Genomic DNA, 6,074 nt, shown 5'->3' with positions numbered 1-6,074 from the left:
ATGATTTGTGTCCATGAGGTTAAATTATTTTGTTGCAAGTTGAATATTTGTATCCTTTTCTAAATTTAAGCACTGTAATAAAGGATAATAGGAGAGTGAGGAAAATTAGGAAGGTTCAGACTTTATTCCTGATTATTATATTTCTTACACATTTGTGTACATGCTGGTTTTATAAATTATATTTTCACTTGTGGATATCATTATAGTAGATCACATCCCTTTATGAGCATAGGTATAACAGTGTCCACAATAGTATCCCTCATTTAGTCTCTCTCTCTCTCCCCCTCCGTACCTTTCTCTCCCTCTCCCTTTCTCTCTCCCTTTCATTCTCCCTCTCTTCCTGCGTCCACTGCCTGATAATTGTTTTCATTGTGTAGGTAATATTTAACTTTTGTTTTGTTCTATTTCTGCTTAAGCAACCACATCAGCTGTAAGACTTCAGTGTCAAAATAACTGCTTCAATAAATAAACAGACGAGGAAGAAGGAGACCGTGTGACTTTATGGCACAATGTCTGGTTGAAGGGCAGGGAACACATTCCACACTAAAATGTAGGCAAAGAGATAGGATACACAAACAGACAGAAACCTTTACGTTCTGAAAGGAATATACTGCTCCCAGCTCCCTGTTAAAAAGTTGCACAATATCTGCAATGCTCATTTAGCTTTATTTCAAGAAATATTTGCCAAATTTTACTTCAAGCATAAATGTTTTCACAGATAGCCATTTGATTCATGTAAAGAAAGATAAAGAAATAGCAAGCGGTAATCTCAGGTCATCGGCCATATCTTGAAGACGTCCAGGATGATAGATGGAGATGGTATCATTTTCCACCGCGGCTATACAAATTAGATAAAATAATAGATTGATCAAAGTGAGTTTAAGGTAAATTCTGTTACATGAACCTGAAAATCTCTCCTGCCCTTCTTTCTGTCTTTGAAACACCTGTTTTTCTTCATGTCAATGCTTTGGAATAACAAACAAGTGTATCCCAATGCATATCTGTGGCATCTTTAATAGAGGAGAGTTTACTTACGGTTTACAACATATCATTCTTCCTGAACAGTCCACTTTGCCGAGGTTGTTGGACTTTCTTGGACAGGGACGTGGGAAGCAGCTTCCTTTTGCACGATGACACTGGCGCTGGGCATTACCTTTGAAAAGAAAAACAGTAGACATGGAAATAATAAGCAAAGATACCTTTTTATTTAGATAATTTTTTCCTTGTAAGACCACACTTTCTTCTACAGAATTACAGGATTTCTATGAATTCGGGAAGTTCTCTCTGACCATGGAATCCATTTCTGCTAATCTCCCTTTAGCAGCCTCAATATATCATATATCAACACAGGTTTTAAACCTGGCCAGATTTGAATTGGCAGGTATGTTTGTATCTATTTAGATAGTACAGAGGAAAAAATCTGCTTCACACCAAAGGGAGACCTTGCTGTGATATATTTCTCTCCATTATTACTATGGATCCTTGCTTGCTAAGAAATAATCCTGAATTATCATGGCTGGTTCTGCTGGGTGTTTTGGGTGGAGATGTTGAGTGAGAATGGTTAACTTCCTTTGAACTTAAGATCCTAATTATCTTTTGGCTTTCTTCCTCTTCTGTTAATGCTTCTAACACTGCCCTTCTCTGCTCTTGAAGCACAGCGATTATCTTCTCTTTTTTACAAATTGAATATTGATAGATTTACTAGATAATTAACATTTAGTTTTTATTTATTTATTTATTTTTATCTCATCTGTATGTCTCAAAATAACTTAAGGTGGTAAATGTACCTAATAGTCCTTTCTCCTCCTATTTCCATGAACACCAAGTAGCAGTCATAAGACATGATGAAAACTCTTTATTTCACAGCATGTGGACAGATTTAACCATAGTTTCAACTGGGGAACCATGACCATCCTAGATCAAGCCAAGTCTAAAAACACTAAAGAATTTATGGAAGCCCAAAGTCCAAATTAGCTATTTTATTACAATAATAAAATCTCCATTTAAGCTTTGTAGAAAAAACAATGGCGTATATTTCTTATATTTGAAGGCTCACTCCAGTGTTCAAAGCTATTTCTTTAACATAAACTAAAAGATGATGTTGAATATTATCCTGCTTTCAGTGATTATAATTCTTGCTTAGAAAGTATTGTCTTATCCATCATTTCTAAATTATCAATAATTTGGTTTCTCACCTGTTTCAGACAGGAATACAAGGAAAAGGAATGCAAACAGCAGATAAAAGATCTTCATGTTGGGATTGGTCCTGGACCAGATGTATTCCTGGGATAGGACACAGCTCTCTATTTATGCAGTTATAATGATTGCATCACACTGTGAAATATTGCAAATACTCTTAAATGTAATTGGCCGTGTTGTATTTCCTTCTATTGAAACACTCCTGAGGCTAACTTGCAAAAGGCCTTGCAAGGACAAGGGAGTTAGTGGAATGGTTACATGGTTCTGCTTATAGCTAATATACTTTGAATGATAAATGTTTGGTATTTGAAAAGTATTTTTCATCTTCAATCGATTTTTAAGCAGGAGGAAAGAACTGCATTCTCTTTGTTGCTCCTGATCAAGCCTCATACAAACAGAGCATAATGTAAACTCCCTGTATGCTCAGCAGTTAACTATGCAAAATACTCATGGAAATAACTCAGATTTTGTGTCCCTTTGCAATAATGAAGCCATACGTAGAAGATTTGTTCACCATTTTTAAAATAGTAACTTGATATTCTTTTCTGTCATAAAACTGCAGACTATATTGACTTATGCACATTTCACAGAAACCAAATCTTTGGCTAATCCAGGGCTCTAAGGCATTGAAATCCTGAGGGGTTTTTTCCTTCCACCTTTCCAAGTCAATGTATATCTTGTAAGAAGCCTAATCTATGTTGATTCTCCAGCTCTTTGCATTTGGAGTGGACATTCAGCCCTCTAAACCTATGTTGATAAGACCTAACATCTGAATGAACCACTTCACCATGTGTGTCTTTACTTGATAACACATAGTATAGAAGTGATACATAGACAAATGAGTGGATTCAATCACATTGTCACTCCATATACCATTTTCATTCTCCCCATCCCCAATATCTCTTATTAGGCCAATGAACTTTGCCATTGTAAGTAAAGATCATAAATTTCCTATCCTAACATCCAAGTAATAGATTAGAGACAAATTGAATAGATGATAGATAAAAAGAATAGATAGATAGATGATAGAAGATGATTGATAGATGATAGATAGATAGATAGATAGATAGATAGATAGATAGATGATAGATAGATAGATAGATAGATAGATAGATAGATAGATAGATAGATAGATAGATAGATAGATAGATGATAGATGATATATGTGTGTGTGTGCGTTCGTGCGTGTGTGCATATTAATAGATGGAAGCTACATTTCATTAAAGCCACATATAACTAATCTACCCTGAAAAATAATTCATTTGCATTTAACTAGTTGTGTCAACTTTGCAGGCGAACAATAATGGAGCCAAACATTTATCATTCCAAAGTATTTTAGCTATAAGTAGAACCATGTAACCATTCCACTAACTCTCCTCCTCTTGCAAGGCCTTTTGCAAGTTAGCCTCAGGAGTGTTTCAATAGAAGGAAATACAACAAGGCCAATTACATTTAAGAGTAGTTGCAATATTTCACAGTGTGATGCAATCATTATAACTGCATAAATAGAGAGCTGTGTCCTATCCCAGGAATACATCTGGTCCAGGACCAATCCCAACATGAAGATCTTTTATCTGCTATTTGCATTCCTTTTCCTTGTATTCCTGTCTGAAACAGGTGAGAAACCAAATTATTGATAATTTAGAAATTATGGAGAACACACTACTTTCTAAGCAAGTATGATTGTCACTGAAAACAGGATAATCTTCAACATCTTTCAGTTAATGTTAAAGAAATGGCTTTGAACACGGTGGAGTGAGCCTTCAAACATTTGAAAATATGCCATTGATTTTTCTAGAAGCTTAAATGGAGGTTTTATTATTGTAATAAAATAGCTAATTTGGACAGAATGCTGGCTTCCAGGAATTCTCTAGTGTTTTTGGACTTGGCTTGATCTAGGATGGTCACAGTTCCCCAGTTGAAAGTATGGTTAAATCTGTCCATATGCTGTGAAATTAAAGAGTTTTCATCATGTCTTATGACTGCTACTTGGTGTTCATGGAAATAGGAAGAGGAAGGAGTATTAGTTACGTTTGCCATCTTAAGTTATTTTGAGACGTATAGATGAGATAAAAATAAATAAAAACTAAATATTAATTCTCTAGTAAATCTATCCATGTTCAATTTTTTAAAAAAGAGAAGATATTGCAGCAAAATGTCACAAATGCACCACTTTTCAATACCAGGGAAAAGCAGTGTTAGAAGCATTACGAGAAGTGCAGGAATGCCAAAGGTGAACCAGATCTTGAAGTTCAAAGAAATTTAACTATTCTCACTCAACATCTCCATCCAAACCACCCAACAGATCCAGCCATGATAATTCAGGATTATTTCTTAGCATGAAAGGGATCCATAGTAATAATGGAGAGAAATATATCACAGCAAGGTCTTCCTTTGGTGTGAAACAGATTTCCTCCATACTACCTTAATAGATATAAACATCACTGCCAATTCAAATCTGACCAGGTTTAAACCCTCTGTTGATATATTTTATATTGGGGCTGTTGATGGGAGATTAGCAGAAATGGATTCCTTGGTCAGAGAGAACTTCCTGAATTCATAGGAATCCTGTAATTCTGTAGAAGAAAGTGATGTCTTTGAAGGAAAATTTTATCTAAATAAAAAAGTATCTTCACTTATCATTTCCCTGTCTACTGTTTTTCTTTTCACAGGTAACACCCCGCCCCAGTGTCATTTTTCAAGATGACGCTGCTTTTCCCCTCCTTGTTGAGGAATCTACCCCATCAACAGTGGGAAACAGGACTGTCCAGGGATATTGATATGCTGTACACTGTAAGTAAACATTCCTCTATTAAAGATACCACAGATACATTGGTGTTGTGACTCAGAGCAGTTTGCTGTGAGTTGCGTCGGGATGCAGGAATAATGAGCAGCTGTTGCTCGTTAGGGTCATCTTCTGCAGATAAAAGACGGATGGTGCCACGCCTTAGTTGCAGAAGTCGACGTTCGTGGTTCGTTGTTCGTGGTGTGTGGTTCATCATTTCGAGATTCAAAAAGGCACTTGGATAAGTGATTTGCTTTCTGTAAACCTGATTCAAAGAGGCACTTGGATAAGTGATTTGCTTTCTGTAAACCTGGTTTGCTGTAAGAGCTTTTTGTTTTTGCTTTTGCTGTGTAACTTTTTGCCAGAGACTTTATCTACGTTTATTTTTGGGCTCGCAGCCAGCTTGAGCCGGGACTGATAAAGATATTTCCTTTGAAGTTCTGTCTGACTGTCATTTGTGAACGAGCGAAGAGGGGGGTCAGAACACATTGGGATGCTCTTGTTTGTTATGCCAAAGCATTGACCTAAAGAGGAACAGGTGTTTCAAAGGCAGAAAGGAGGGCAGGAGAGATTTTCAGGTTCATGAATTTACCTTAAACTCGCTTTGATCAATCTATTATTTTATCTCATTTATATAGCTACCTTGGAAAATAATACCATCTCCACAGGGGTGGGTTTCTCGCCCCGTTCCAACCGGATCGGTTGGAACGAGGCCGGCGGCGTCCTCACGCACGCACGTGGCGTCCTCGCGCACGCACACGGCGCGCGTGTGCACACACGCGGCGCGCACATGCGTATTAGCGTCTGCGCGATGCTCCAGCTGCTCCTGGAGGATCGCGCAGGCGTTCTGCGCATGCGTGGAAAGCGCGAAATTCAAAAAAACCGGGTAAGGAGCGGGCGCGGGTGTGCGGGCGCGCGCGGGCGCGGGGGGGGGCTTCGCCGTTCCCGGAAGTTACTTACTTCCGGGTTCGGCGACCAACCGGATCACAGGGACCGGTGCGAACCGGTTGAAACCCAGCCCTGCATCTCCATCAACCATCCTGGATGTCTTCAAAATATGGCCAATGACCTGAGATAACGGCCTCCTATT

At 38.1% G+C, this 6,074-nt stretch overlaps 1 long non-coding RNA gene across 1 annotated transcript; it reads left to right on the top strand.

The window, feature by feature from the left end:
• The first annotated feature begins 309 nt into the window (after positions 1-309).
• On the top strand, positions 310-5,649 carry LOC116507000. Its single transcript, XR_004255122.1, has 3 exons — positions 310-377; positions 4,872-4,992; positions 5,623-5,649. It is a non-coding gene; the product is annotated as an uncharacterized LOC116507000 (long non-coding RNA).
• Positions 5,650-6,074: the final 425 nt, after the last annotated feature.

Source organism: Thamnophis elegans, chromosome 4 (genome assembly GCF_009769535.1).
Source record: "Thamnophis elegans isolate rThaEle1 chromosome 4, rThaEle1.pri, whole genome shotgun sequence".
NCBI classification, from domain to species: Eukaryota; Metazoa; Chordata; class Lepidosauria; order Squamata; family Colubridae; genus Thamnophis; species Thamnophis elegans.
The sequence above is the reverse complement of the archived record's forward strand: the minus strand, read 5'-3'. Positions and strand labels throughout refer to the sequence as shown.